The sequence below is a fragment of the Microcaecilia unicolor genome, chromosome 3 (genome assembly GCF_901765095.1).
Source record: "Microcaecilia unicolor chromosome 3, aMicUni1.1, whole genome shotgun sequence".
NCBI lineage: Eukaryota > Metazoa > Chordata > Amphibia > Gymnophiona > Siphonopidae > Microcaecilia > Microcaecilia unicolor.
Window position 1 is genome coordinate 205,492,953 of NC_044033.1, and position 7,552 is coordinate 205,500,504.

Sequence of the window (7,552 nt, forward strand, 5' to 3'; positions counted from 1 at the left end):
AATGTTTTGTACTTTTTGGGATCTTGCCATGTATTTGTTACCTGGATTGGCCACTGTTGGAAACAGGATGCTGGGCTTGATGGACCTTTGGTCTTTCCCAGTATGGCAATACTTATGTACTTACGAGAATATGACAGATAAAAGGGATGACAGTAGAAGAGATAGTGCTAAGTAGATGGGTGGGAATAGGATCAGAGGAACAGATTGCATATTTTCTTTCCTCCTTGAAACTAACTGTTTCCTCTTCAGGAGGCAGGGGTTGAAGGAGGGTTGAGAGAATTAATTAAGGGAAGGAGAGGTGGAGGTGACTTGGTGAGAATTCAAGTTTAAGCTTGTGAATCTCATCATGAAAGTACTCAGCCAGAGTCTGTGGAGAAAGTGAAGGCACTTTGAGGAGTTCAGTGTTGCAAAGAGACGTTGAAGGTTTGAGCCAAGAGAATTTGTCAACTGGATGTAGTAGTCCTGTTTGGCAAGTGAAAGAGCAGACTGGAAGAAGGTCAGCAAGAATTTGAAATGTATGAAGTCAGCATGGGCACGGGATTTCAGCCAAAGGTGTTCAGCAGAGCGGGCACAGGAATATAGGTAGTGGATATTTATGTGCACAGGGCAGTTTTCCATGGATGTGCCTTCGGTGGAGAGGGAGAGTGAGTGGCTGTAGTTTATGGATTGTAGGGTCGTGAATTACAGTATTTTCCTTGGATATATTTGTGTGTGGGGCAGACAGTGGTTGCATTTCTTCTGGAGGTGTATGTGTGTTGGGGGAGGGGGCTGGTAGCAAGAGCCTATATTTAATTTTAGGAGAGTGGTGGTGGTCATACTCAACTATATTTGTTCTGGGGGTGGTAGTGATTTGATCTCCCATTGGTGTGTGTGTTTAACTCACTTTCCCTTAACGTAACTCACTTGCCCCTGTCTAGGTATCCGTACTAGTAGGCAGTTTTTATAAATTAAATAAATAACATGTGATAAGAAGGGCTTTATCTTGAATTTGTGGTTGTATGCCTCTTCCGTGCATTTATATGTGTAGGCTGAATGGATTGTGTGCTGTCCCTTTCATGTCTAGATTGCATAGAGATGTATTTTCAAAGCACTTAGACTTACAAAGTTACATAGTTTTGAAAGGATGGGTGAAATCTGTCATCTGTGTGTTGGCAGTCCAGTAGTTTATTTATTTATGTATTTATTTCTGCATTTGTACCCACATTTTCCAATCAAAGTTGCTGGTTCAATGTGGCTTACAGTTTATTTCAGATAGACAAGTTATATAGTTGGAACGTAAGGACAGGATCGGGCAGACGTCTATGGTCTATGTCCTAGAAATGCCAAAGAACCATGATCAAGTATTTTATATCAAATTCATTGTTGGTTTAATCATGAACTGATGATGAGTGTTGACTGTTGGGCAGACTGGATGGACCATTCAGGTCTTTAGCACTAACTATGTATGTTATTATGTATGTAGGTGTCTGTGTGTGTAGGTAGGTAGCATGGGAGACATCTGCAATGTGTGTGTGTGTGTGTGGGGGGGGGGGGGGTTGCATGGGCTGTGTGTATGTGTGTCTGTCTGTGTGCAGGTAGGATAGGCAACATCTGTCCTCGGTGTATGTGTGCATTTATTTGTGAGTGTGGATGTTGGATGGACTGTATCTCTCCTTTGTGTATGTGTGTCTGTTTCTGTGTGTGTAGGTAGGATGGGCGATATCTGTCCTCTGTTTATTTATTTGTGCGTGTAGATGTTGGATAGACTGTATCTCTCCTTTTTGTGTGTGTGTGTGTGTGTGTTTGAGGGTGGGGGGGGGGGGGGGGTGGATGGACTTTATCTCTCTTTTGTATGTGTGTGTGTGTGCAGGTAGGATGGGCGATATCTCTCCTCTGTGTATGTGTGTATTTATTTGTGCGTGTGGATGTTGGATGGACTGTATCTCTCCCATGTGTGACGGGCAGTATACCTCTCCCCCCTATGCATGTGCAGGTCGGACAGGTTGTTCCCTTCTCTCATGTATGTAGCGGGTTTTCGAAGTTCAGTCGTGTGTGGCACAGTGATGGCATTTCGTCCCAGCACTCACTTTACGCCTCTCTCCCTGTTTCCCTTTTATTCCATTCTCCGAAGGCCGAGAAGCAGAGAGGGGACGTGTTAAATTAAATCAGAAGCCACATCACTACCTCCGAGCCGGGCTTCTTTTCTTTCCTTTCTCATCCTTTGTTTGCTGCTTTCTCCCCCCTGATTTATTAGGGGCCACTGGCCTCTCGGAGACTCAGCTGGTTGCCCTGAGAAACGGGGTTTAAAAAGGAAGAATCCGGCACCACACAATCGGCTTTGGGAAAGGAGAAGGAGGAGTCACGGATGCAGCTTAAAACTTTCTTTAAGGATGGAGAGGATAAATCTGACAGACCCCCATAACATGGCAGAAGTTCTCTTTTCACAGACCCTTTCCCTCCCTCCCCCCACCCCCTGCTTGCCCAAGGCTTTCACCTCAGTTTAGACTGGTTTGGTAAATATTGAGGTTCCACATTTTTGGGGGGGTCTGTAATGATTTCTAGGAGGAAAAACTGGCAGAGATGCAGAGAAAGTTTTTTTTTTCCCTTGACTCTGAGGATGAGAAGGAGGGTGGTAAGGAGAAGAGAGAGACTGGAGGGGGAGAGAGCTGATGAGACAGGAGGAAAATAAGATGATCAGAGAGAGAGAGAGAGAGAGAGAGAGAGAGGAAGAAGATGATAGCAAGGCAAGAAGGCAGAGAGATTCAAGGAAGAAGGTAATAAAACCTGGGACAAGAGAGGAGGCAGAGGAAGAAAGTGATGAGGGACAAGAAAGATGAAGAGGACAAAAACAAGAGAAAAAGGTGAGCTCAGGAATCCTAGCTGATACTTCAAGCTGTTGGTTGATGATATAATTACTACCTTGGGATGTTGGGTTGGCAGATGTACTTTGGCCTGCTATGCTACGGGCATAGCACTTTGATGATGTGGGTTGGAGGATTTGGCATGTTGGTAGGTGTGGCAAGTTGCAGTAATACCTTGGCAAGTATTATATTTACATGATGGCATGGTAACGGCAGTGGATTGAATTGGAGCACATGGATATTCTAGGGTGATGAATGGGTTGCAGTATGCCGATTTGATGGGTGTTCTACTTTATACACTGGGTTGGCAGGTTTGAGACTGTGCATCATCTGTGTTCTGGTTATGGCAAGGTGTGGGTACATCTGTGCGCTTGTATGATTTCTATCCTGGCTGCATCAGTGTTAGTTTGTATCACCAGTATCCTGGCTGCGATGGGGCGTGCGAGTGTGTTCCGGCGTCCCGGCTGCGGCAGGAGCCGCTGTCTCCATTCACTGCTGGCTACAATGAGCCGTTCAGCAAAGACAGAGCTGACTGTGTGCTGCGGCACTGCAGCTGAGCCCCCCCCATCTCAACACTCGCTGTGTCACAGAAGTTGACTGTCCTCCAGACCCTCACCCAGCATGGTACAGCCACCACTTTCACTTCAGCCATCCCTCATCCAACTTTAGCTCCTATTGCATACATAGAGACCCAGATCAGTGACCCAGTCTGACACATAAGTACACTCAGGCTTTCACTGCGCCACGCACACACGTATGAACGCAAACCCCTGCATTCGAGAAAATAATTGGCATTTATGCATGTACGTCCCAGCCACTATTCTTTACGATATGTGCCAAAGTCGCTTACTAGGGAACTCTATAAATAGTCTAATTCTGCAACCAACTTTCAGAATAGAAAAGTGTTCTAATGGACACAAAGAGCCAGAACAGGGCTGAAATGGCAGATTGGTGTGGAAATACACATTCAGTTATAGGCTAGCACCTAGGTATATCCGTGTGCAACTACACAGTGGACGTCCCCATGGGAGGGGCATGGTTGAGTCAAGGGCATTCCGTAAAACTGCGAGCCATATTATGGAATACTGTGGATGTGTGGCCAACTTGTGCACCAGGATTTAAGGATAGCCATACTGGGTAAGACCAATGGTCCATCCAGCCCAGTATCCTGTTTCCAACAGTGGCCAATCCAATTCACAAATACCTGGTGGAAACCCAAATTGTGACAACATTCCATGTCGAACCCCAAAGAATATCAGGATTCTGGAATCCTAAAGAGTAACAAGATTCCATTCAAGAATCTGAGAGTATCAACATTCCATGTTACCAGTCCCAGTGGCTTCCCCATCTCAGTCTCAAAAACAATGGACTTTTCCTCCAGGAACTTGTTCAAACCTTATTTCAGTGGTGTACCAGGGGGGGGGGGCAGTGGGGGCGGTCCACCCCAGGTGCACGCTGCTGGGGGGTGCCGCGGCGCGCTCCTGTCAGCTGCGAGTTTGAATCGCTACGCTAAATTCTCTCATTCGCTGCAGCTCCCTCCCTCTGCCCCGGAACAGGTTACTTCCTGTTCCGGGGCAGAGGGAGGGAGCTGCAGTGAACGAGAGAATTTAGCATAGCGATTCGAACTCGCAGCTGACAGGCGCGCGCCGCGGCACCCCCCCTAGCGGCGTGCACCGGGGGGGGGGGGGGGCGCATCGGCGATCCGCCCCGAGTGTCGTCGAGTCTAGGAACGCCACTGCCTTATTTAAACCTGGATACACTAACCACTGTTACCACATCCTCCGCAGAGAGTTCCAGAGCTCCTCTGATTTGTTTCAAAAGTATTTCTATGTAATTTCATTGAGTGTTCCTGGACTTTTTGAAAGAGTGAAAAACTGATTCACTTCTACTCCACTCAGGATTTTCTAGATCTCAATCATATCCCTCCTCAGCCATCTCATTTCCAATCTAAAGATCCCTAACCTCTTTAGCCTTTCCTCATATGGGAGGAGTTTCATCCCCTTTATCATGTTGGTCGCTCTTCTTTGAACCTTTTATAATTCCGCTAAATCTTTTTTGAGATATGGTGACCAGAATTGAACCAATACTCAAGGCGAGGTTGCACCATGGAGCGATACAGAGGCATTATAATATTCTTGGTCTTATTTTGCATCCCTTTCCTAATAATTCCTAGCATCCTGTTTGCTTTTTTGGCCACCACACATTGAGAAGATTTCAGCGTATTGTCTACAATGACACCTAGATCTTTTTCTAAGTGCTGACTCCCAAGGTGGACCCTAGCATCAAGTAACTACGATTCAGATTATTCTTTCCAATGTGCATCACCTTGCAGTTGTCCACATTGAATTTCATCTTACAGTTTCCTAAGGTCTTCCTGGAATTTTTCACAGTTCGCATATGCTTTGATAACTTCGAATAATTTTGTGTCATCACCCCACTCCTCATCAGGGGCATAGCTGCGTGGGGACACAGGGGCCTGGGACCCCGTAGATTTGGCCCTGGACCCCCCTGCTGACTTCCCTCTCGACCCCCCCTCCCGCCATCGCCTACCTTTGCTGGCGGGGGACCCCAACCCCTGCCAGCCGAGGTCTTCTTCTTCCTTCGTTCTGTTTCTGAGTCTGACATCCTGCACGACGTCAGACTCAGAACGAAGGAAGAGGACCTCGGCTGGCGGGGGTTGGGGTCCCCCACCAGCAAAGGTAGGCGACGGCGACGGCCGGGGAGGGTTGGCGGCGGGAGGGGGGGTCGAGAGGGTCGGCGGCAGGGGGTGGGTCAAAGTTGGTGGTGGCGGTGGGGGGAGGGGTCGGCAATGGCGGGGGGGGGGGGGGGGTGTTCGGCGGTGCAGGGGGGGGGGGCTAAAATGTGCCCCCTCACCTGCCGGTCTGGCTATGCCCCTGCTCCTCATTCCGATTTCCAGATCATTTATAAATAGAATCGGTCCCAGTGCAGATCCCTGTGGCACTCCGCCCTGGCTTCAGTTGGTTTAAGTCCTCGCGTGCAAAGATAGGTGCTTAATTTGGTGCTCAATGCTATTTGCTCATCACGGAGCTGCTTTCTTGGAATAGCACAGGCACTGTTTACTGAATCAGGCCCTCAGCACATAACTGCGTGGGTGACGTGCACATGGCAGAGTACGGCTAGACCACAAGTGGGTCGCTGAGCGACACATGCATCTCATAGAGTAGTATTGCATGGCGCCAGGGAAGGACTGACCATAGACTTCCTGAGCCGGTACGTCAAGCTCCATCTCTGGCCGTCTTCAAATCTATGCTAAAAGCCCACCTTTTTGATGCTGCTTTTAACTCCTAACCCTTATTCACTTGTTCAGAACCCTTATTTTATCATCCTCACTTTAATATTCCCTTATCTCTTGTTTGTCTGTCCTGATTGTAAGCTCTGTCAAGCAGGGACTGTCTCTTCAAGTGCACAGCGCTGCGTACGTCTAGTAGTGCTATAGAAATGATAAGTAGTAGTAGTATGGGCAACCGAGCAGTGCCCGAGGGCCCAGTACCTCTCCCCCCCCCCCCCCCCCCGTCAACACACAATACAATCCCCCTTCCGAGCTTCAGTGGGCTCTCCCCGGGCCTGCTTTGAAGGGCCCTGGTGGTCTAGTGGCTTCTTCGGGGGCAGGAAAGAATCCCATTTGTTCCTTCCCACTGCGCTGCTCTAACACCGCTGCGTCTTCAAAATGGCTGCAGAGACCCACGAGACTGCTGCAGGAAGTCTCGGCAGCCATTAAGAAGTGACGGTGACAGGTAGAGAAGCAGCGGCGGGTAGGAAAGAGTGGAGTTCTTTTCTGCCCCCCCTCCCAAAGAAGCCACAAGACCACCAAGGCCCTTCAGGGTAGGCCTGGGGGGGGGGGGGGGGCTGTAGTGTGTGTGTGTGTGTGGGGGGGGGGGGGGCGGGGTTCTGGAAACAAATGTGGGGGTAGAGGTGGCCCAATGATGCCTTCTGCCCGGGGGCCCAGATCACTGTCAGTCTGCCCCTGGCTTTGGTGCAATTAAGTGCCCCATTGTAGCATCTACATCTTAGTACCAAGTTAAAGAAATGCGAGCCCAGTCTCGCAGGAGCGAGGATAAACTTGGGGCTAGGCTTCCCACTCCAGCAGCCTTCATGGCACCACTGGGGCTGGGAAGGGATCTGGCAGCTGCCGGTGTGGAAAGGAGAGTGGGAGGGGGGGCTGGAGCCTCTGGGGGGATTGGTCAGTTTAAGGATAAGCACTTTCCCGTCGAGGCGCTGTGACCTGATTGGAAAGCGTCGGGTGGGGGTGGGGGGGATGGGAGGGCAGGGGAGGTGTTAAAAGCTGGTTCCTCCGAGGCGCAGTGGCTTCTTTCTGCTCCTCGGAGGCAGCTCACCCACTCAGACTGGATTGCTTCCGGGGTTGGTGGAGGCAGTGGCTGGGTCCCCGAGCTACAAGCAGCAGTTCATTGGGAGATAAGCTGACTGGAGGCTCTATGAGCCAGCAGGTTGGTGGGTCAGGTGACCTGCTGCAGGTTGGTGTGGAGGTCCATGCCACAGGTACCACCCTAGCTGAAATGGCGGGGCGGTAGAATTGGAGTGTAAGGGAGTGGGGATTAGTCCCAGGTCCCAAAGTTATTACCGCCACACTAAAGACATGCACAATCCTATCCGTGTACCACACTGTAGGTGCTCTTTCACATACATGTATATTCATAAGGACATAGGCATTTACAGGTTAATGCACTATGCGC